The sequence below is a fragment of the Mobula birostris genome, chromosome 1, assembly GCF_030028105.1.
Source record: "Mobula birostris isolate sMobBir1 chromosome 1, sMobBir1.hap1, whole genome shotgun sequence".
NCBI lineage: Eukaryota > Metazoa > Chordata > Chondrichthyes > Myliobatiformes > Myliobatidae > Mobula > Mobula birostris.
In genome coordinates, this window is record NC_092370.1 from 131,946,512 (window position 1) to 131,971,742 (window position 25,231).

At 40.3% G+C, this 25,231-nt stretch overlaps 1 protein-coding gene across 2 annotated transcripts in view; it reads left to right on the top strand.

Annotated features, from left to right (window-relative positions):
* Nucleotides 1-25,231, top strand: part of LOC140199916 (coiled-coil domain-containing protein 102A-like) — a 649,450-nt gene that overhangs the window by 548,408 nt on the left and 75,811 nt on the right. The gene's annotated exons all lie outside the window — the stretch shown is intronic.

Genomic DNA, 25,231 nt, shown 5'->3' on the forward strand with positions numbered 1-25,231 from the left:
TTGCACTTGGCTGATTTCATGCTAAGTTTATGACCCTTGTAGGTGAGAAGCTAAAATGGTTCAGTGGACTCTACTTACTCAATCTCCAAAGATACTGCTGCCATTTCATCGCAGAACCGCAAAACCTTTTTGGAATATAATTTTCTTTTGTTATATAGCAAACTGCTTCTTTTTTCTCCTCAATGTAGTAGCTGTGTCTGCCGGCCGAAAGTTTAATCAATAATTTTCACTTACATTGTGTGAAGTCCACTCCCTGCTCCTTCAACTTCCTTAAATCCATTCTAAAGTCTCAACATCAATGTCATGCCAAGACCATAAGTTACACATTCCTCCTGTGCATCACTTACACACTGTGTAACATTGACATCAGTGTTTAAGACCACATTTCAAGTTCAAAATTCAAGATCAACATATACTACCCTGAGATTAATTTTCTTGCAAACATCCACAATAGAACAAAGAAATAAAATAAAATCAATGAATATCGACACACAAAGGCTGACAAGCAAAAAAAATGTGCAAAAGAAGACAAACTGTGCAAATACAAAAATAATAATAATAATAATAATAAAAATAGCCCATGAGGGGTTTACTCTGCTCCCAGGTGGCAGATTGGGGAAAGCTCTATGGATGTGTAAGGCGGATGGGAATTGAAACAGCATTCGTGGACCAAAATAAGAACATGTCTGTACCCAGACTGAGTCAGCGTCTGTTCCTCATACTGGAAGTAGTTGAAACCACAACTTGGCTGTAGATACAAAAAGCTACAACCTTTCACTTTATAACTGGAGAGATGTCTGTGGAATAAAGTGACACGGCTGCTGCCTGGGGATCGCCAGGTCACACCTGAAGCTGGCGCTGGGCATGACGGTAAACGAACTGCTTGTGGTACACTGCTGAAGAAACTCGAAAAAAGATACAGCCAGCTTTCAAAGTAACCCACCAACACCACAGGCTGTTTCTCAGGGGAGCATCCACTTACAACGGAGACCACTCAAGCAATTAAGAGAAGAAAGACGCGCATGAAATAGTCATTAGAAGTAAACACATTCATAATGCGTGTATGTTACTGAGTAACAGAACCTGAGACTGACATGACAGCACACAGGGACAAACTTTATCAACAGTTTATAGCATAATATCCCTTCATGCAAGTAATTGCACAACAAATGGCAGATCAACGTATTGTGATAATAAAAGAAACTTAATCCCTATAGACAGGTTAAACTAAACAAAACTAGAAGTAGCACAAGAGCTACAAAGAAACCAGCCTAATCAATGCTATGTAAGGAAATAATGAAAATTCCACCCTCCCCCCCACCCACCCGAAGCATGGATGAAAACGGAATTAGTTCAACAACTGCTCCGCAACCTGACACTAATAGCAACAACACAGGTGCGGAGCCTCCGCAGAATGCTGAGGACAAAGCTGAGCTTAAAGCTGAGCTTACAGACAAAATTAACCTAATATTTAACATGATACTAACACAGTACATTAGAATAGATTATGAGGACACACAGTCCTCTTTTATTGTCATTTAGTAATGCATGCATTAAGAAATGATACAATATTCCTCCGGTGTGATATCACAAAGCACAGGACAGACCAAGACTGAAAAAACTACAAAATCATATAATTATAACATACAGTTACAACAGTGCAACAATACCTTAACTTGATGAAGAACAGTCCATGGCACAGTAAAAGAGTTCAAAGTTTCTTGAAAGTCCCACATATCACACAGACAGGAGAAGGAAGAAAACTCTCCCTGCCATCCCGACCACAGTCCGACTCTGAGTCGTCCAAAAACTCTGAGCCTCCGATCAGCCCTCCGACACTGAGTACATGGGTACACACTCAACAAAAAGACCCTATACCAAAAGAAGACATGTCATCAAAATTTGCAAATATTGTTAACAATCTCAACAACATTGTGAAAAGGGATCTAGAGCTTTCCCGGTGTATATGACACCTAAACGCTTCTTGGGATTCTATCAAGGTCCAGATGTCAATTTTAACTGACTTTTTAATCACAAACTGTGCTATCTTCATCAGGAATGATGCTTAGGCATGTCTAGTCCAGTAGTAAATATACTCAACACCTGTTGTCCGTTCTTCCTGATAGGTTAGTCCTCAACCAATCAGGTTTCCGCTGTCCCACCTTGTTCAAAATCATATTCCAGAGTTTACTTAAAGTGAGACCTTTATCTTTGTTGAAATTCTTATCCTCTAGTCTTATTTCAATGGCTTCCTTCACCAGGCAGTCCCAAAAGCCATAGGGAAGACTGGCGGTCGCAATTGAGTTGAGTTTATATACCACCAGATTAGACACTAGATTAGAGATCATCACTGATGAAGCTGGCAGAGTTTGCCATTGAAACATCAGTTCAAATGACGCCTGGGCTTGGCTGAAAGCCTGAGAAGAGTTTATGTGTCAACAACATTATACTACAACAATATTTAGGAAAACCTGACACATTTGAAGAACTACACACAGTAACAGACCGCTCAGCATCAACAGCAGTGCAGTGCAATGGCTGGCTCTGGAATAGAGGCACTCATTAATGGAAACTGAAAACTGAGTAATAAAATGAGAACATTGAAATGGCAGAAGAGATTAAGAAACAAAATTGAAACTTTAAGAACAAAAATTGTTTGTCTAATGGAGTATAAAGTGGATAACCCAAGCAAGAAAGTGAACAGAAAAGCTAAAGAAATATAAGTTCCATACAAGATACAATCAACCTAACAAAAGCACTGTAGAATTTAAAGATACACTTTAACAAAAGCTTGGTGGCTAACAGTACCAGAAATGTACCAGATGAAAAAAACCATAATTACCTGTTCAGGATCAATGAAAAAGATTTATATATAGGACATTGAAACTAAATTCAATGCATCAAAACAGCTCCAACCCTAGCACGAAATTACCAACAAACACAGAGATAATGAACTTTTGGTCTAATACCTGGTCAAACAGGGCGACACACAATTAAGAAGCAAGCTGGATTAGGGAAGAAAAAGAATGCACAGACACGATTGAAAACATGAAAACACCTGAAGTTATAATGGATATGCTAAAAGCAGTTATGGAAAATACCCACGTGGAAAAGGACTGCTAGTGATAATATTCATAATTATTGGAAAAAAATTATTTGCCTTCATCTGTACCTATTAATGCATATATCAATTTGCTTAAAAATTCTGAAAAAGTGCCCACGCTTTTGACAGAAGGTAAAACGTATCTCTTACTTTAAGGAGAAATCACAAATGACTCATCAAAATATCATCCTATTACTTGTAACAATCTATGTATAAAATTGTAACCTCATGCATCTCACAACTAATCACCAGTCACTTAGGTAAGCACAATATACTTACAGTAGAGCAGAAAGGATGCCGTAAGGGTATGAAAGGATGTAAAGAACTGATAATAGATTCTATAATTCTAAATCACGTCCAGCGTTTTAAAGCTCAAAGTGCAAAAGTTCACAGTAAATACACCATCAAAGTACATACTGTCCATGTAACCATATACTACCTAGAGTTTCAATTTCTCACAGTCATTCACAGTGCTTTCGAGCCAATGAAAAAATGACCCATGAAGAGAGACAAAGAAGACAAACTGCAAATGCAAATTAATATGAAATAAATGATAATACTGAGAACATGGCTTGTTGTGTTCTTGCAAGTGGGTCGGTAGGTTATGGAATCAGTTCAGAGTTGTGGCTGTTTCAGGAGCCTGATTGTTGCAGGGTAATGACTGTTCCTGAGCCTTGGGTGTGGGACCCAAGGCTCCTGTATCCCTTTCCTGTTGGTGGGAGTGAGTGGAGACCATGGCCTGGAGGGTGGCTGCCCTTCATGACGGATGCTGCTTTCTTGTGACTCTGCTCCTTGTACATGGATGTACAGTGGTGGAGAGACTGCCTGTGATGGACTGGACTGTATCCATGACTTTTTAGTAGACTTTTCAGTGCAATTGAAAATAAAATGGAACATGCATCAAAAGGTGACCCCTGTGAAGAGATACGCTATTTATACACTGTGTGTCCTTCATCATATCTTTGATGGATGATGCCAATCAAAAAAGCCAGAACCTCCTTTTTATCTTTACAGATGCTGATTGACCTACTGCACACTGCAAACTTTTCCTTTATTATTCACTACGTGGACTTGTATAGGTGGATAGGAAATTCAAATGATTTATTGTTCACGAATGTACAAACATTCTGAAAAGTCAACTTGGAGCACGATTTTGATTTAAAGTGAATTATTAAAAAAATAAAAACAAATTCTGATTCAGATATGGTGCAAATGGACTGACCTGAATCTTAACAAAAGAATTGAAGTATTCTCCCAATAGAGGTAGAGATATCTTGAGTGAAAGCAGAGTTCAGACAACATTTGCAAATGAAAAAACATAAATTAATGACATTTTTTACTGTTAATTTATCAACTCACAGAAAACATAAGACCATAAGACATAGGAGCAGAATTAGGCCATTTGACATTGAGTCTGTCCACCATTCCATCCTCCCAATTTATTATCCCTCTTCTTCTTCCTTCTTCCCACAAAATTTGTCTTCTCCCCACAAAATTTGACACCCTTGTTAATTGAGAACCTATCAAAATTCACCTTAGATATACCCAGTGACTTGGCCTCCACCTAGGGCAGTGAATTCCACAGATTCACCACCCTCTGTTGAAAGAAAATTCTCCTTATCCCTGTTCTAAAGGGATGTCTTTCTATTCTGAGGCTGTGCCCTCTGGTCCTAGACTCCCCCACTATAGAAATATCTTCTCCACATCCACTCCATCTAGGCCTTTCAATATTTGATAGATTTCAATGAGATCCCCCCACCCATTCTAATCAACAACATGTGATGTATTTATTTAAGTAAATCTCTTATATTTAGAGAGCATTAAGAAACAAACTACAGGCCATCCATTAAGGGGAGAGAGAATCAAGTTCAGATCCCACTTTTCAGCTGGAAAACCCAAATCAACCGGGAAGTAAGAAAGCTACTGCCAGTAATGAACATAACTAACTTCTATCCAGGATCAATATCTGCCTTTTTTCACCAGTCTAGCTAAGAGCAGAGTTCAAGATGGTTGACTTTTAGCTGACCTTGGAATGACTGAGAGAAGAACAGGGTTCAAAGGTGAATGCTGGATGAGTAATAACTGCTATCCTTGCAAGTAGCATCTTTGAGTTCAAATAAAACAAAAATCTACTGTCATATCTCTGTTACATTTACTTCACTCATTCACTCAGTGTAATTGAAGTTTTTTTCTTGTAGATTATTTACACCTTTATGCATTTGAATGTCCAAACTTACAGGGCAAAATTCTTCAACGGGAAAGCAGCTCTCCTGAACTTGAATGTTTCTTTTTGGTCCAAAGAAGTTTTGAAGAGTTAGATTTAGAGACTTACAGAATGGTAAAGAGGCCCTTTTGGCCCAATGGTGACAGGCTGCCCAATTACACCTATGTGACCAATTAACCTACTAATCTATAAATCTTTGGAATGTGGGAGGACACCCGAACACTGGAGGAAACTCGTGTGCTAACGGGGGAGAAAGTACAGACTCCTTACAGGTAGCAGTGGGAAATGAACCTGGGTCATTGACACTGTAATAATGTTATGCTGACTGCTATGTTACTATGTCACCCTTATAGCATGCATTATCTGAAACAATCAGGGTAACCTACTATTCCATATCTTATGATGTTTTTTATTTGCATCATTTGTCTTCTTTTGCACAATGGTTGTTTCTCGGTCTTCATTTATGTAGTTTTTCATAAATTCTATTGAATTTCTATATTTTCCTTTAAAATGCCTTCAGGGTGGCATATGATACAATATGCATAGTTTGATAATAAATTTGACTTTGATTTTGACTTTGCTCAGAAAATAATCAAGCACAATACACTAAGTGGTATGGTGAAGGAACAGAAGGACCATCAATTCCTGATTCAAATCTATTGATTCACATTAATATATTTGCCATATGTATAGCAAAGCATACAGTAAAATGCACCATTTGGACTGCAGAAGTGATTGTATTTCTGTCCAAATCAATGAAAAGATGTTTTAAAAACCTTCAAAGAGAAAAAAATGATAACAGACACTATTCTGAAAAGCAGCTTTTTCATTCACCTGTAGCCAATCTAAAGAAGGTTTTTGGATCGATACACTGTGTGGTCTGGTGCGATGACGAGTACCCAGAGCCGTTGGTTCATAGAGCACTATCACTCAGAAACAGGCCCTTTGACCCTTCTAGTTCATGCTGAACATATTCTGCCTGTTCCCATTGACCTGCACCTTCCATAACCCTCCCATCCATGTACTTACCCAAACTTCTCTGAGATATTTAAATTGGACTCACATCTACCACTTTCACTGGCAGCTCGTTGCACACTTGCACCACCCTTTGAGTGAAGAAGTCCCCCCTCATTTCAGCTTTCACCCTTAACCCATGACCTCTCGTTCCAGTGTCACCCAGCCTCAGTGGATAAAGCCAGTTTGCATTTACCCTATAACTCATAACTTTGCAAACCTCTATTAAATCTCCGCTCATTCTCCTATGCTTCAGTAAGTAATATCCCAACCAATTCAACTTTTCCCTATAACTCAGGTCCCTCAAGTCCTGGCAACATCCTTATAATATTCTTTCATGGCTATTGCCAAATGCACAGGGAAGCTAGCGACAATAGGCGAACCTTCTTTAACCAGTGTGGAAATTGGTTAAGCAAGTGTTTTCTGCTCTAAATGATAGTCTGTCTGGATTATTGCAGGAATCATCACACACAGTTAGTGGCAATTCAATTTTTTCACGCCAACTTAGAAAGGATAATTTTTCAATATCAAAAAAGTGAGATTGCTTAGGTGACTTAGCCAGAAGCATTATTAAACCAAGGCAAGGAAATCAGCTTGAAAAGATGGACAGACCTAGACAATTGCCTCAAGGAAGTTTAACAGATATTCTAAAACAACAGGTTTTAATTGTTAACTTAGTGATTTCAAATAGAGGCATTGGAGTTTGAAACATTTAAAGTTTAGCTTTATTTGCCACGTGTACATTGAAACATACAATGAAATAAATGTGTCATTTGTGTCAATGACCAACACAGTATCACAATGCTTCTGGTGCCAGCATAGCATGCCCACAACTTACTAACCCTTACTGACCTGGATGTCTTTGGAATGAGGGAGGAAACAAGAGCATCTGGAGGAAACCCACTTGGTCATGGGAAGAACAAACAAACTCCTTACCAATAGCGGCAGAACTTAACCCTGAGTCATTGGCACTATAAAGCATTAAGCTAACTGCTATGCCACCATGCCACTTTTGGGTAGTCATTCCAAATGTTCGAAGGTAAAAGTTTGTAGATGACATCCTGCTGAACAGATTGAAGGCCTCAATATGAATGAGTTTTGTGTCTTGGATAAATATTGACAGAGTTGAGAGAAACAATACCCATTTGTAGTTTGCCTGCACTTCAGATCTGTATCACCCCAGACACCATTACAACTACAAACATGACCAGTTCAACCATTCTACCGCAAAAGTAGTGACCTTTGTCTAAAGGGTATAGATCAAGGGTTCCCAACCTTTAGTTATGCCATGGACCGATACCATTAAGCAAGAGATCTGTGGACCCCAGGTTTGGAACCCTTGGTATAGATCATTTAGTTATGTTTATCAGCACAGCTGGGGACTACCACTGAAGAGCTGGAGTGGGAATTCACTGCACTGGTAGAACTACTGTGACATCAACAATTAGGAAACCAATGCCAAGGACAGGAAACTCTGGCAAGCCATCATCCGAGAAGGAACAGCAACTTTCAAAGCCAACAGATGTGCAGAATTAGAAGGAAAGAGAAGAAAATGGAAAGAGAGGCAGCAACAACCAAAGCCTGATCTGCCATCTGGAACTACCTGTCCTGAATGCGGAAGAACTTTCCAAGCTAAGATTAGATTCATAAGCCACTTGAGAGCCCATAAGTAGATTGACAGAAGGAAGACCATCATCCTCGACCTCGAGGGATAGCCACGACGAGAACTACTATCCAAAACTAGACAAATGTTCACTTTGCATTTCTCTGGAACTTTGTAACGGAGTCATAGAGTCATAGAGCAATGCAGTACAGCCCAACCAATCTATGCAGACCAATGCACCCACCAACCTAGTGCTAATTTCCTGCATTTGACCCATATCACTCCAAGCACTGCCTGTACCTCCACGGTACCTCTGTAGAATTTTGGTAGAGTCTTTGGTGATGAACCAAGTATCCTCAAGCTCCTAAAGAAGTATAGCCACTGGTATCCCTCCTTCGTAATTGCATCTATATGTTGGGCCCAAGATGGTAGGAACATTCAGACCATCAGGTTTATATTGGGTCTCAGTAGAACAACCCTATCAATCCTAATCCCTCCTCCTGCCCCTATTACTTTCCTCATGGCCTTCCATATTACTCTCTCTCATGTGCTTCCCCAATTGTGCTTTGAAGGTACTCACTGATTTTTTTGTCCTGCATCTCAGCAGATAGCAAGTTCCAGATCAGATTAATTACCAAGTCTCCAAGGTACTTTCTGCCTAAATGTCTGTGCTCCCTGGTTCTTGAATCAATGGCAAATGAGAGCAGTTTCTCTTCTTCTTGTATTCCCAAACCAGTCATGATTTCAAAATCCAAAGTAAACTTATTACCAAAGTACATATATGTCACCAGATACAACCCTGAGATTTATTTTTTTTTTGTGGGCATACTCAGAAATCCAAGAAACATAATGGAATCTATGAAAGATCACACTCAACAAAAAGGACAATCAATGTGCAAAAGACAACAAATGGTATAAATATAAAAGAAAAATAAATAAACAAATAGGCAATAAAAATTGAGAACTTGAGATGAAAAGTCCTTGAAAGTGAATGGTGAGTGTTGAATGTTAACAGGCTTTGAGAGAAGCCCGAAGATGCACACTAAGTGTTGTAAAATAATTCCTCCCGATGAACACTACCTCACTATTCTGCTTTTACACTATTTATTTAGTTTTCGTAACTTAAAGTAATTTTCGATAAATTGTGCTCTACAGCTGCTACAAAACGACAAATTTGTTGTCATATGTCAGTGATAATAAACCTGATTCTGATAACTGGAGTTAAGGTACAGTCCCACTGTACTATAATTAAACTGCGCTATCTGAATAGTCCTGTCAGTACCTATGTCCAAGTGTACTGTATTTGAAGGAGATTTGCATGTAATTTAAAATAAATTTGATGCATGGAAGGGTGACTCATCAGCAATAGACCTGGATGCTGTGTAGGAAGGTCACTGATAAGTGAGAAAGAACAGATGGAGAGAGGAAACAGAACCTTGGTTATTCAATAAGTGACTGAAAAAGCATCTGGATGAGCCATTATTTACCCAGTGGAATGACTGATTTGAATAGAGTCACAATAACTATAAAGAAAACTTTAGTGGGAGGAGATAAGATGGTCTTTAGTTTAAATATGCATCTTCATCAAGGTCTTCGAAGAAGGGCAATTGAGTCAGTGAAGAATTTATTTGCAGAGCTCCTGCTACATGCAAAAGCGGAATTGTAAAACATACAGTGAGTCGCCGCTTTATTAGGTACTTCCTTTGCCTATTGAATGTACTTTCATGGTCTTCTGCTGCTGTAGCCCATCCACTTCAAGGTATATTCAGAGATACTTTTGCACACCACTGTTGTAATGATTCAAGGTTCAAGCACATTTATTATCAAAGAATATACAAATTATACGACCTTGAAATTTGTTTGCTCACAGGTAGCCATGAAATGAGAAACCCAAAAGAAACCAGTTAAAGAAAAAACAGATAAACATAAAAATAAAAGCCCAAGAGAAAGGTAAAAAAACACAAATTATGCACAATATTGAAGCAAATTAAATGCATGATTACTTTAAAAAATATTGCTTTGTATCAACTTGAACCAGTCTGGAAATTCTCCTCTGACCTCTCTCAATAATAAGATGTTTTCACTGCATGCTTTTTGTTTTTCGTACCATTTTCTATAAACTCTAAAGACAGTTGTGTGTGAACAACCCAGGAGATCAACAGTTTCTGAGATACAAAAATCACTCTGTCCGGCAACAACAAACATTCCACAATCAAAGTCACTTAGATCACATTTCTTCCCCCATCTAATGATTGGTTTGAATAACTGCATCTCTTGACCATGTCTGCATGCTTTTCTACTTTGAGTTGCTGCCACATGTTTGGCTGATTAGATATATTCTCATTAATGATCAGGTGAACAGGTATACCTAATAAAGTGGTTACTCAGTGTATTTCCGATTAAGAGCTAGGATGTTCAAGATAATGGTCCATATGGAAGTTATTGGCCTCAGAATTCATTAAGATCATAACATAGGGAATGGAACTGATGTTTGCTCTCTCCTTCATCATCCATCATCTTACAACCTTCATGTTTCCTCACCATAATCCACTTCCACCAGCCTGGAATACTCGCCATGTCTCTCTTTCCACGGATGCTTCTTGATCCGTTGAGTATGTCCAGCATTTTCTGAACTTATTTCAGATTTTCAGCATCTGCAGAATGTTGCTTTTCAATCTCAGGCTTCTATGAGCAATTAGATAATTAATCCCAATGGCTTCATGCCAGTTAATTCATATTATCCTTAAATATTTAGAGAAGCTTCTGATCGTATACTTTTCAATACTTAAGTATACCTGTGATTAAAATTATAATGTGCATTGTAGTTGAATTTGCAATGACCCAGTCTGTTATGTTATAATCAGTACATTAAATACTTATCATGGATTAATATTAAATGATTATATAATTATTGATCTGTCAAAGGAAAATGGTAATGTACTGATTTATTTTGTTTGAAGAAATATGAAAGTGGTTAGATGAGGAAACAGCTCAAAGTGAAATGGTTTTGAAAGTAATATACTTGAAGCAACTTATCCCGTTGTTTCTTAATTTTTAAGCACCTAAGTAATCAATACTTGTTCCCATAATAACTTATTCTTTGTGATTTCAGGCTCTCCTTATTTCTTCTGTACAATAAATGAGAATTAATCCATGCTTGCAATGTCAACATGCTTCCACCTTTTGCAGCTGATAATAATTCGGTTAACTGACTTCTTTCACGTTGCCCTTCATTTATGTTAATCTTTTTCTGAAAGTGATTTCCACTCCCTATCTTTTCCATTCTTCTTCCCTTTTGGATTCAATCTCAGCCTACTTTTGTTCTGTGTGTAAGCTCTGCAAACGATCTCCCCTCCTGTATCCTTAATGACCCTTGCCACATCTTCCATTTTCTTTTGAGTTTGGTCGGGGTACTCAACTGATTGGGCTTAGCTGGTATCACAGAATGTAGAACATTTCAGCAGAGTAAGGCCCTTGGCCCATGATGTTGTGTCGACCTTTCAACCCACTATAAGTTCAATCTAACCCTTCCCTCCGTCACACTTTTCCAGGTTGATCTCCTTCTGATACTTCCTACACTGTGTCAAACAAAACCCTTGCCACGCAGACAAAATCATTAATACCGTACTTCCTCTACCGCCACGAGGGGGCCACTCTCAGGCTGGACGAGTAACACCTGATATTCCAGCTTGCTAACCTCCAACCTGATGGTATAAACGCCGATTTCTTCATCTTCTAGTATTTCTCCCCTCTCCCCCTTCTCTCCTTTTCAATTCCACGTTCTGGCTCTCCTCTTAACCCCTTCTCTTCTCCAAACTCTATCTCCCTCTTATCACCTCCCACTAGTGCACCTTCTCCTTCCCTTTCTCGCATGGCCCACTCTTCTCACTTATCAGATTCCTCTTTTGACCTCTCCATCTATTACCTTCCAGCTACTCAATTCATCGCCCTTCCCCCACCCACCTACCTTTCCCCTCACCTGGATTTACCTATCACCCGCTATCTTGTACTCCTACGCCTCTCCCCACCTTCCTACTCTGCCTTCTTCCGTATTCCTTTCCAGTCCTGATGAATGGATTGGAAACATTGATTGTTTATTCCTCTCTATAGAGACTGCTGAGTTCCTCCAGCAGTTTGTGTCTGTTGCTCTTCAAACCATTCTTTATGTGATATTGTTAATTTCTGTTGTTAGTTTCCCCGGTTGCCACGTGGAACAATCCAGCGTTTGGTTATTGTTGAGCAATGGGAATGTCATACCAATGCCTTAATTAGGTACACCTGCTTATCTGCGTGTTAATGCAAACATCTAATCAGCCAATCATGTGGCAGCAACCTAATGCATAAAAGCATGCAGACATGGTCAAGAGGTTCAGTTATTGTTCAGACCAAACATCAGGGTGGGGAAGAAATGTGATCTAAATGATTTTGACTGTGGAATGATTGTAGGCGCTGGATGGGGTGGTTTGAGTATCTCAGAAACTGCTGATCTTCTGGGATTTTCATGCAGAACAATCCCTATAACAGGGGTTCCCAATCAATTTTATGCCATGGATCCTTACTATTAACTGAGGGATCTGTGGACCCCAGTTTAGAAATTCCTGCCTCGAGTTACAGGGGATTGTGCAAAAAAAAAGTGAGCAGCCATTCTGTGGGCAAAAATACCTTGTTAATGAGAGAGGTCAGAGGAGAATGGCTGCAATAGTTCAAGCTAACAGGAGGGCAACAGTAACTCAAATAACCATGCGCTACAACAGAGGTGGGCATATTGATTGCACAATATGTTGGATAGTCTACAGCAGTGGAAGACCATGAATGTACACCCTGTGGCCACTTTATTAGGTACAGCAGGTATTAAAGTAGCCATTGAGTGCCTGTGACTGCAATTCCAAGTTGCCACTCTCTGTCCTTATCAGTGGCTGGATTAAATCAACAAGAGGCATCCAACTACATTCAGAGTAACAATGAGTGGGCAATAAGCACTGATCTTGCCAATACTCCTCAGACTGATGGATAAAAAAAATCGCTCTGTGTGTTTATTCAGATTTTCCTGTAATTCATGAGAAAGGCGCCATGAGGAATCAAAATAAAAATGGTGTAGCCTCAGTTTTCTTCGTTGTGACAAGATAGATTTAGAGACCTACAGCATGGTAACAGGTCCTCCCAGCCCAATGAGCCTGCACCACCCAGTTACACCCCTGTGACAGAACTGTACATCTTTGGAATGTGGGAGGAAACCAGAGCACCCAGAGGAAACCTATGTGCTCATGGGTAGAACGTAGAAACTCCTTACAGCCAGCAGCGGGAATTGAACTCAGGTCACTGGCATTGTAATTGAGTTACATTAGCCACTACACTACTGTGCTGCCCAAAAGTAGGATTCTCTGGAAGAGGATACAGGAATGAGGTAGATCGACTAGCCGTGTGGTGTCGCACCAATAATCTCACACTCAACGTCAGCAAGACCAAAGAATTGATATGGACTTCAGGAAGTGGAAATTGGGAGAACTTGCACCAGAACTCATTGAGGGGTCAGTGGCAGAAGGAGTGAGCAGCTTCGAGTTCCTGGGTGTTAACATTTTGGAGGATCTGTCCAAGAGCCATCATACTGATGTACTCATAAAAAAGGCACCCATTATCTCTATGCCATAAGGAATTTGAGGAGCTATGGCATTCACCCATGACTCTTGCAAATTTTTACGGATGTCCTATGGAGAGCCGTCTATCTGGTGGCATCACAGTCTAGCCTGGAGGATCCAATGCACAGGATTGCAAGAGGCTGCAGAAACTTGTAGTTCCATCATTGACAGAACACTCCGCACCACTGAGGACATCTTCAAGAGGTGGTGCCTCAAGCAGGCGGTATCTCCCATTAAGCGCCCTCGCCATCCGGGACATACCCTCTTCTCATTACTACTATTGGGTTGGAGGTACAGCACCCTGAAGGCACACATTTAGCAATTCAGAAAGAGCGTCTTTCCCTCTGCCGTTAGATTTCTTCATAGTCCATGCACAGCACATCATTATTCCGTTTCTTGTGGCACTGTTTATTTACTTGTAATTTATGACTTTACCCTGTGCTGTTGCTGCAAGATAACAAATTTCATGCCATTGAAAACAGTGATAATAGACCTGATTCTGATTCTGATCCTGAACCGTCTCTGCTTCATTAGATTTCAAAGAATTGGAGACAAAGGTGCTGCTTGATCGAGTAATGAAGAGATATTGGAGATAGATTTCTTTGGCTGAAACTTTTGGCAATGCATCCAATTGGAAATGGCAACCCTAAAATAATCAAGTACTTAATTGGTAAAGAAAATATGCCAGGAACAGTATTTAGGACTAATTAGTAAAACTTATAGAGAACTGTTGGATCCACCAGATGCAGAATTAATAATCTGTTATGTTGTAGGTAGTCTTGTTCGTATTTGTGGTAAATGTTGATTAGCCCTCAATTAAAATAATGGCCCAGACTTTCCTCTTAAAAGCCAACAAATCCACTGGGATTTGTAGCATTTAAGCCCTTAATATGTGGAAACTCAAGGCATGTAGGCTTAAATGAAAGCGAAATTACTAGCAGTGGTTATCTCTGCCCTAAGGCCAATGCACTGCTTTGGTGGACTTCAAAAGTCCAATAGAGTAGCGGAGATCTCCAGAGTTGAGAGAGCTGCAAGCAGAGATGCAGAGTCTGCATCAGGCTACATGTGGCACAAGTGCACTTACCCTTCGAACTAAATGGGAAGAAGTGACGGCCAGGAAAACCAGCGGTAGAACAAAGGGATCTGGGAATACAGATCCATAATTCTTTGAAAGTGGCATCACAGTTAAATAGGGTTGTAAAGAGAGCTTTAGGCACATTGGAGCTGGGATGTTATGTCGAAGCTAGGACATTGGTGAAGCCTAATTTAGAGTACTATGCGCAGTTCTGGTCACCTACCTACAGAAAAGATATCAATGATATCAATTTTCTCAAAGCTTCTCAGTTTTTCTGCAGCAGGAGCCATGCCACTTAAATCTGTCTATTTTACAGGTTAATTGCTATCACTGGAATGCTGTTTATCTCTGCTCTAAGATTGAGATTACTACAACATCTTATTGGTTGTTCATTCTCTGTTCTTGTGACACTTAATCAAATGGCTGTAATCAATAAATTTTCCGAAGAACTTCAGGATCAATAAGATTGAGTGTGTACAGATAAAATTTAGAATGATGTTGTTGTTACTGGAGGACTTGAGTTACAGGGAAAGGTTGAATCTCTGGAGTGTAGAGGACATTATTTCCGCTAGTTGTCCCTCATTTTTCTATCTCCTCATTCCAAGCCTTGGCCCTAAGAATGAGGAGCAGGCCAATGTTTGACTGATTTAAGTGCCGGGCCAGATTAGAAAGGTCAGGTACGGGCAGAATCAAGGTGGAGGAGCTGGGCCCGAGAGTGTATTGAGGCAGCAGGGCCCATGACCGAGAGCAAGGAACAAGCTGAGGTCCGGCCAATGTAAGTGCTGCGCCAGACTGAAAAGGTCAGGGTGTCGGGGCTAGAGGCAAGGAATCGGCCAGCGTTCAGCTTGCCGCTCAGTAAGGATTACTCATCTCTGTGCTGAAATCAGGCTGCAGCCTGCGTCTGATGGGCTCCTGACCTGACTGAAGTGTTGATTGGCCTCGTGGCTGTGGACTCACTTTTGTGTTCTTTAGTTCTGAATATTATTTGCTTACTTTTTATTCTTTGTACGATTTGTTTTTTTTTTGCACAGTGAGTGTTTGATAGTTTTCTTTATTAATGGGTTCCTTTGATTTCTTTGATTGGGTTTCTTTGATTTCTGGCTGCCTGTAAGGAGGTGAATCTCAAGGTTGTATACAGAACATATACTTTGATAATTAATGTACTTTGTACTTTGAACTTTGAATAAAATCCTAACCTATTCAATCTTTCCATATAACTCAGGTCTTCAAGTCCCAGCAGCACTCTTGCAAATTTTCTCTACACTCATTCAATCTTATTCATATCTTTCCTGTAGGTGGGAAACCAGAACTGCATCCAATACACCAAATTAGGCATCAATGACATCTTATATGTACGAGTGTACATGTTGTTATTTGTGTATTTATGCATTTTATTCCATATCCATCCTTTAACCTCTAAGTTCATTAGCTTTTTATTATTTAGATATAATTATTTATTCTTTATGATTGTTAAATATTGTTTTTGTTGTACATTTATGCATGTATTATTCCAAATCTGTGTAGGCACGTGGCCAAGTGGTTAAGGTGTCAGTCTATTGATTTGAAGGTCGCTAGTTCGAGCCTCAGCTGAGGCAGCGTGTTGTGTCCTTGAGCAAGGCACTTAACCACCCATTGCTCTGCGACGACACCGGTGCCAAGCTGTATTGGCCCTAGTGCCCTTCCCTTGGACAACATCGGTGGTATGGAGAGGGGAGACTTGCAGCATGGGCAACCGCCGGTCTTCCATACAAACTTGCCCAGGCCTGCACCATGGAAGCCTTCCAAGGTGCAAATCCATGGTCTCACGAGACTAACGGATGCCTATTCTATTCTATTCCAAATCTGTACTTTAACATTTAACTTTACTTTTATGCAATTCTTTATGCTTAATAAATGTTGAATGTCATTGTTTTTTGTTGAATGTCGCACCCTGACCAACACACCGTGGCAAATTCCTATTACATGTAAATGTATATGCTGATTAAAGTTATCTTGTTCCTTTAATCTTGATATACTTGTAATGCTGCTGCAAGTAAGATTTTCACTGCACCTGCACATACATGTACTTGTGGATACGACAATAAACTCAACTTTAACTTTTGACTTTCAACTTTCATCGACTGGGGGGATTCTGTACAAAGCTCACTGGTGCCTGGAAGATTCCCATTCAGGGTTGAACTGGGCTAGAACACTTTCTGCAGTCACCCAAGCTCTATTGCAGGGCAATACAGTGATACGGCTAGCAGTAACTACCCCACATCTAGAAGCGCAGCTTCCTCACAGTAATAGAGGCCTAAGCTTAATCCTGAGCTCCAATGCTGTCTGTGTGGAGTTTTCACAATCCCCCTGTGACTGTGTGTGTCTCCTCCAGGTGCTTTGTTCCTTTCCCACATTCCAAAAAACTTACAGGTTGGTCGCTTAGTTGGGTACTGTAAATTGTAAGTAAGCGAGAAAAATTAATGGGAATGTGTGGAGAATAAAACATGGGATTAATGTAGGAATGGTCAAAGGTCAGTATAGACACTATGAGCTGAAGGCCTATTTCTGTGAGCCTATGACTGATTCTTTTAAAGAGATTTATGATGTAGGGAGTCATGATCTTGAGGGTATGGCTTGTTGCCGACATTTTTGGTGAACTCAGTGGTTGGTCAAACGATCTCCTCCTGAAAGCAATGACAACTGAGTGGCAAGAGGCAAAAATCTGCACTGAACTGGGATTCTTGCAGGATTGACTGTCATTACTGAGAGGTAATATCAGTTGAGTGACAGGTAGATACCATGCTGAATAATAAAATGCTATGATTCAGATTCAGATTTATTTATCACATGTACATGGAAGCATACAGTGAAATATGTCATTTACTTTAACAACCGACACACCTGACAATATGCTGGTGGCAGCCTGCAATTTTTGCCAGATGGGTCTGGCACTATCATCGCATGCCCACAGGGCTCAGCAAAACAACACAGAACACAACAAAACAGAATGAATCAAGCAACAAAACTACAGCAAAACGAGCTCTTCTACACTCCACTATTGTAATGTGAGGTTATTTGAGTTGCTGTCACCTTCCTGTCAGCTTGAACCAGTCTGGCCATTCTCCTCTGATCTCTCTCATTAACAAGGCATTTTTACCCACCGAACTGTCGCTCATCCTCTGTAAACTCTTTCGACGGTTGTGCATGAAAATCCTAGGAGGTCAACAGTTTCTGAGCAACTCAAACCACCCTGTCTGGCACCAAAAATCATTCCAGGGTCAAAGTCACATAAATCACATTTTTTCCCCAATTCTGATGTTTGGTCTGAACAACAACTGAACCTCTTGACCATGTCTGCACGTTTATCTGCATTGAGTTACAGCTGTATGATTGGCTGATTAGATATTTGCATTAAGGAGCAGGTGCACAGGTATACATCTGACATCTGAATGCATATGGTTAATAAGTCATCACAGTGGCTTTGCTCACAAGACGTTCAAAAACCTGAGAGAGAGATCAGTCACTCATAGGTTTACATTGATGGTGCCCACTCTCAAGATCCACTGAAAATTCTCCTTTAAATTCAACCTGTCAAAGTCAAAAGTAAATTTATTATCAAAGTATGTATCTGTCACCATATACTACCTTGTGATTGATGTTCTTGCAAGCATTCACAGGAAAATAAAGAAATGCAATAGAATTTATGATAAAACTACACATAAATAAGGATTGACAAACAACCAATGTGCAAATGAAGACAAATTATGCTAATGTAAATCAATAAGAAAATAATTAAGTAAACAATGAACAAAGAAGGAAAGAAATAATCAAACAGATAAATAATAATTTAAATAAATAAAACAGCGAACATGAGTTGCAGGGTCCCTGAAAATGAGTCTATAGATTGTGAGATCAGATCAGAGTTGCACAATTTGGTGCATACATATATAGTGTCACCATGGGCACGAGCTTACAAATCATAATTCAAAAACCATAACTGATTGTTCAAACTACTACTAATACTACTACGTTGACTCAGGCCTAGGGGGCCGGCGTCAGGCAAAGGCTTGTTCAAAGACATTGTTCAAAGACTCCCAGAAATTTCTGTAGATGAAAGGCGGAGAGCATTCTGTCTGGTTTATTCACAGCTGGTTATGCATAGAATTGCATAAGGCTGCAGGGAATTGCAGACCCAACCAGGTCCATCACAGACTCAAACCTTCTCCGCACTGAGGTCAGCGTCAAGACGCAGTGCTTCAAAATGGTGGCATCCATCACTAAGGATGTTACCTTAGTGAGACCTGGGACATACCCTCTTCTTACTACCACCGGGAAAGATGTACAGGAGCCTGAAGTTTCACACATAATGGTTCATAAACAGCTTGTTCTCCTCCACCATCACATTTCTGAATAGTCTTTGAATCCATAAACACCATCTTGTTATTACTGTTTTGTCGCTATTCATTTACTTTTGTAAATTACAGTGTTTTTATATCTTTACACTGTTCTGCTGCCTCAAAACAAACTTCACATGATCTAAGACAGTGGTAATAATTCTGATTCTAATTCTGAAAAGCAGTGCAAATATTTCAATAAACCTTAAACTGTGCACCTAATATTGAAGTAATTCCAGGCAGTTATTAAGATTATGTATACTACTACCCCCAAAAAAATAGCATTTGCGTGTCACACTTCAGTATTTAATCCAACATTGCGTTGAGAGTGTAAGTCGGTTTCTCCTTTTCTTGTGAAATTGACCTTGGCCAAGTTTATTTGAGTATTTAAGTTTACTGAAATCTCCAAGAATACTAAAGAGAAGGATTTGTTTGCCATGAGGAGATTGAGTCCAAAAGGTAATTGGTAACCCAAACAATAAATCTGAAGGTGACCTGTCAATCACAACTAGTTTGTTTACTGTATATGTGACTACCATCCCAAGGTATCACTATCTGTCCTCATTAACGGCTGGAATAAATCAACAAGGTGCAACAAACGATGTCAGACTAACAAACAATGGCCAATAAATGTGATCTTGAAATTACTGCTCAGATTGATGGATTAAAATAAAACATTCTGTGTGCTTATTCAGACTTTCCTATAAGTAATTCATGAGAGAAGTCATAAGGGGAATCAGGGTACAAATGGTTTCGCTTCAATTTTATTTGATGCATGGCGATAGAGAGCACAGGGGTGAGAAAGATCATCTGGCTGATTGGTGCCACAACAACATCACACACAATGTCAGCAAGACCAAAGAACTGGTTCTGGACTTCAGGAAGGGGAAGTTGGGAGAAATTGCACTAGTCTTCATTGAGGAGACATAAGACCATAAGATACAGGAGCAGAAGTAGGCCATTTGGCCCATCAAGTCTGCTCCACCATTTCATCATGACTGATCCATTTCTCTCTTAGCCCCAACCTCCAGCCTTCTCCCAGTATTCCTTCATGCCTAGACTAATGAAGGACCTATCAACCTCTGCCTTAAATATACCCCATGACTTGACCTCCCCACTTGCCTGTGGCAACGAATTCCACAGATTCACTACTTTCTGGCTAAAGAAATTTCTCCTCATCTCTATTCTGAATGAATGTCCCTCTATTCTGCGGCAGTGTCCTCTAGTTTTTGACACTCCCACCGTAGGAAACATCCCAACCACATCCACTCTATCAAGGCCTTTCAAACTTCAATAGGTTTCAATGAGATCCCCCCTGGTTCTTGTGATTTCTGGTGAGTACAGGCCCAGAGTCATCAAACACTCCTCATATGATGTCTTTCAATTCCGGAATCATTTTTGTGAACCTCCTTTGAACCCTCTCTGATGTCAGATAAGGGGCCCAAAACTGCACACAATACTCCAAGTGAGGCCTCAGCAGTGCCTTACAAAGCCTCAACATTACATTCCATCCTTGCTCTTATATTGGGGTCCTCCTGAAATAAATGCAAACATTGTATTTCCCTTCTTGACCACTGACTCAACCTGCAAATTAACCTTTCAGGAATCCAAGTCCCTTTGCATCTCAGATTTTTGTATTTTCTCTCCACTTAGTTAAATAGTCAATGCTTTTATTTCTTCTTCCAATGTGCTTGACTATATACTTCCTGGCATTGTATACCATCTGCCACCTCTTTGCCCATTCTTCTAATAGGTCTAAGTCCTTCTGTAGCCTCTGCTTCCTCAAATCTACCTGCACCTCTGACTATCTTCATATTATCTGCAAACTTTGCCACAAAGCCATCAATTCCATTGTTCAAATCTTTGACATACAATGTGAAAAGAAGCAGTCCCAACACAGACCATTGTGAAACACTACTAACCACTGACAACCAACCCGAAAAGACTGCCTTTATTCCCACTCTTTGCCTCCCACCAGTAAGCCAATCTTCTATCTATGGTAGTAAATTTCTTGTAACGCCATGGGCTCTTATCTTGTTTTGCCGCCTCATATGGGGTACCTTGTCAAAGGCCTTCTAAAAGTCCATTGATCCGTCAGAGAACCCACACAACATCCATAGATTCTCCTTTATCTATCCTGCTTGTTATTTCTTCAGAATTCCAACAGATTTGTCAGGCAAATTTTCCCTTGAGGAAGCCCTGCTGGATTCCTCCAATTTTATCATGTACCTCCAAGCACCCCAAAACCACAATCGACTCCAACATCTTTCTGACCACTGAAGTCAGACTAACTGGCCTAAACTTTCCTCTCTCCCTTCTTGAAAAGTGGACTGACATTTGCAATTTTCCAGTCCTCCAGAATCATAGCAGAATCCATTGATTCTTGAAAGATCATTACTAATGCCTCCACATCTCTTCAGCCACCTCCTTCAGAACCCAGGGGTGTAGACCATCTGGTGTAGGTCACTTATCTATCTTCAGACCTTTCAGTTTCCCAAGCACCTTCTCCCTAGTAATGGCAACTTCACTTCCTTCTGCCCACTGATACTCTTGAGCTTCCGACATACTGCTAATATCTTCCACAGTGAAGACTGATATAAAATTATTATTCAGTTCATCTAAAATTTCCTTGTCCCCCATTTCCACCTCCCCAGAGTACTTTTCCAGTGGGTCCGATATCTACTCTCGCCTCTCTTTTACACTTCATGTATCTGAAGAAACTTTTGTATCCGATTCAATATAATTGGCTAGACTGTATTCCATTATTTGCTTCTTTATGACTTTTTAATTGCCTTCTGTTGGTCTATAAAAGCTTCCCAATTCTCTAACTTCCCGTTAATTTTTGTTCTATTATATGCCCTGTCTTTGGCTTTTATGTTGGCTTTGACTTCACTTGTCAGCCACGGTTGTCTTTACAATATTTCTTCTTCGGGATGTATCTATCCTGTAGATTCTGAATTTCTGGTAGAAACTCCAGCCATTGCTGCTCTGTCACCAACCCTGCTGGTGTTCCCTTCCAATCAATTTTGGCCAGCTCTTCTCTCAGGCCTCATTAATTCCCTTTACCCACTGTAATAGTGATACATCTGACTTTAGCTTCTCCTTCTCAAATTGAAGGGTGAATTCAATCATATTATAGAAACATAGAAACATAGAAAATAGGTGCAGGAGTAGGCCATTCGGCCCTTCGAGCCTGCACCACCATTTATTATGATCATGGCTGATCATCCAACTCAGAACCCTGCCCCAGCCTTCCCTCCATACCCCCTGATCCCCGTAGCCACAAGGGCCATATCTAACTCCCTCTTAAATATAGCCAATGAACTGGCCTCAACTGTTTCCTGTGGCAGAGAATTCCACAGATTCACCACTCTCTGTGTGAAGAAGTTTTTCCTCATCTCGGTCTTAAAAGGCTTCCCCTTTCTCCTCAAACTGTGACCCCTTGTTCTGGACTTCCCCAACATCGGGAACAATCTTCCTGCATCTAGCCTGTCCAATCCCTTTAGGATTTTATGCGTTTCAATCAGATCCCCCCTTAATCTTCTAAATTCCAACGAGTACAAGCCCAGTTCATCCAGTCTTTCTTCATATGAAAGTCCTGCCATCCCAGGAATCAATCTGGTGAACCTTCTTTCTACTCCCTCTATGGCAAGGATGTCTTTCCTCAGATTAGGGGACCAAAACTGCACACAATACTCCAGGTGTGGTCTCACCAAGACCTTGTACAACTGCAGTAGTACCTCCCTCGTTGCACCTCCCCTTTTCCTAATCGGCCACCATTCAGATAATAATCTGTTTTCCTATTTTTGCCACCAAAGTGGATAACTTCACATTTATCCACATTAAATTGCATCTGCCATGAATTTGCCCACTCACCCAACCTATCCAAGTCACTCTGCATCCTCCTCACAGCTAACACTGCCACCCAGCTTCGTGTCATCCGCAAACTTGGAGATGCTGCATTTAATTCCCTCATCCAAGTCATTAATATATATTGTAAACAACTGGGGTCCCAGCACTGAGCCTTGCGGTACCCCACTAGTCACCGCCTGCCATTCTGAAAAGGTCCCGTTTATTCCCACTCTTTGCTTCCTGTCTGCTAACCAATTCTCCATCTACATCAATACCTTACCCCAATACCGTGTGCTTTAAGTTTGCACACTAATCTCCTGTGTGGGACCTTGTCAAAAGCCTTTTGAAAATCCAAATATACCACATCCACTGGTTCTCCCCTATCCCCTCTACTAGTTACATCCTCAAAAAATTCTATGAGATTCGTCAGACATGATTTTCCTTTTACAAATCCATGCTGACTTTGTCCGATGATTTCACCGCTTTCCAAATGTGCTGTTATCACATCTTTGATAAATGACTCCAGCAGTTTCCCCACCACCAACGTTAGGCTAACCGGTCTATAATTCCCTGGTTTCTCTCTCCCTCCTTTTTTAAAAAGTGGGGTTACATTAGCCACCCTCCAATCCTCAGGAACTAGTCCAGAATCTAACGAGTTTTGAAAAATTATCACTAATGCATCCACTATTTCTTGGGCTACTTCCTTAAGCACTCTAGGATGCAGACCATCTGGCCCTGGGGATTTATCTGCCTTCAATCCCTTCAATTTACCTAACACCACTTCCCTACTAACATGTATTTTGCTCAGTTCCTCCATCTCACTGGACCCTCTGTCCCCTACTATTTCTGGAAGATTATTTATGTCCTCCTTAGTGAAGACAGAACCAAAGTAATTATTCAATTGGTCTGCCATGTCCTTGCTCCCCATAATCAATTCACCTGTTTCTGTCTGTAGGGGACCTACATTTGTCTTTACCAGTCTTTTCCTTTTTACATATCTATAAAAGCTTTTACAGTCAGTTTTTATGTTCCCTGCCAGTTTTCTCTCATAATCTTTTTTCCCCTTCCTAATTAAGCCCTTTGTCCTCCTCTGCTGAACTCTGAATTTCTCCCAGTCCTCAGGTGAGCCAGTTTCTCTGGCTAACTTGTATGCTTCTTCTTTGGAATTGATACTATCCCTAATTTCTCTTGTCAGCCACAGGTGCACTACCTTCCTTGATTTATTCTTTTGCCAAACTGGGATGAACAATTGTTGTAGTTCATCCATGCAACCTTTAAATGCTTGCCATTGCATATCCACCATCAATCCTTTAAGTGTCATTTGCCAGTCTATCTTAGCTAATTCACGTCTCATACCTTCAAAGTTACCCCTCTTTAAGTTCAGAACCTTTGTTTCTGAATTAACTATGTCACTCTCAATTACGATCACTGGCCCCTAAGGGTTCCTTTACCTTAAGGTCTCTAATCAATTCTAGTTCATTGCATGCTACCCAATCCAGAGTAGCTGATCCCCTAGAAGGCTCAATCAAGAGTTGCTCTGAAAACCCATCTCGTGGGCATTCTACAAATTCCCTCCCTTAGGATCCTATAGCAACCTGATTTTCACAACCTATCTGCGTATTGAAATCCCCCATGACTTTTGTAACCTTGATCTTTTAACACACATTTTCTATATTGTAGTTTGTAGATCACATCTTTGTTACTGTTTGAAGGACTGTATAAAATCCCATTATGGTCTTTCTACCTTTGCAGTTTCTGAGCTCTATCCACCATGATTCTACACCTTCTGTCACCTCTTTCTAATGACTTGATTTGATTTGATTTCACTTTTTACCGACAGAGCCTCCCCACTCCATCCCCTCTGCCTTACCTGTGTGTCCTTTCGATACAATATATACCCTTGGACGTTAAGCTCCCATCTATAATCTTCTTTCAGCCATGATTCAGTGATGCCCACAACATCGTATTGACAATCTGTTATTGTACTACAAGTTCATCTACCTTATTCTATATACTGTGTGCATTCAAATATAGCACCTCCAGCCCTGCACTCATCACCCTTTCGGCTGGTGGCAAGAAGGATTAACAGCTTCAAGTTCATAGACATTGACATCTTTGAGTATCTGTCCTGGGAACAACACATTGATGCATTTATGAAGAAGGCACACCAGTGGCTCTACTTCATTAGGAACTTGGGGAGATTTGGTATGCCACCAAACACTCTTGCAAATTTCTATACATGTATGATGGTAAACATTCTGACTGCTTGCATCACTGGAGACTCCAACGCAAATGATTGCAAGAGGCTTCGGAGGTTATAGACTCAGCCAGTTCCGTCATTGGCACAACCG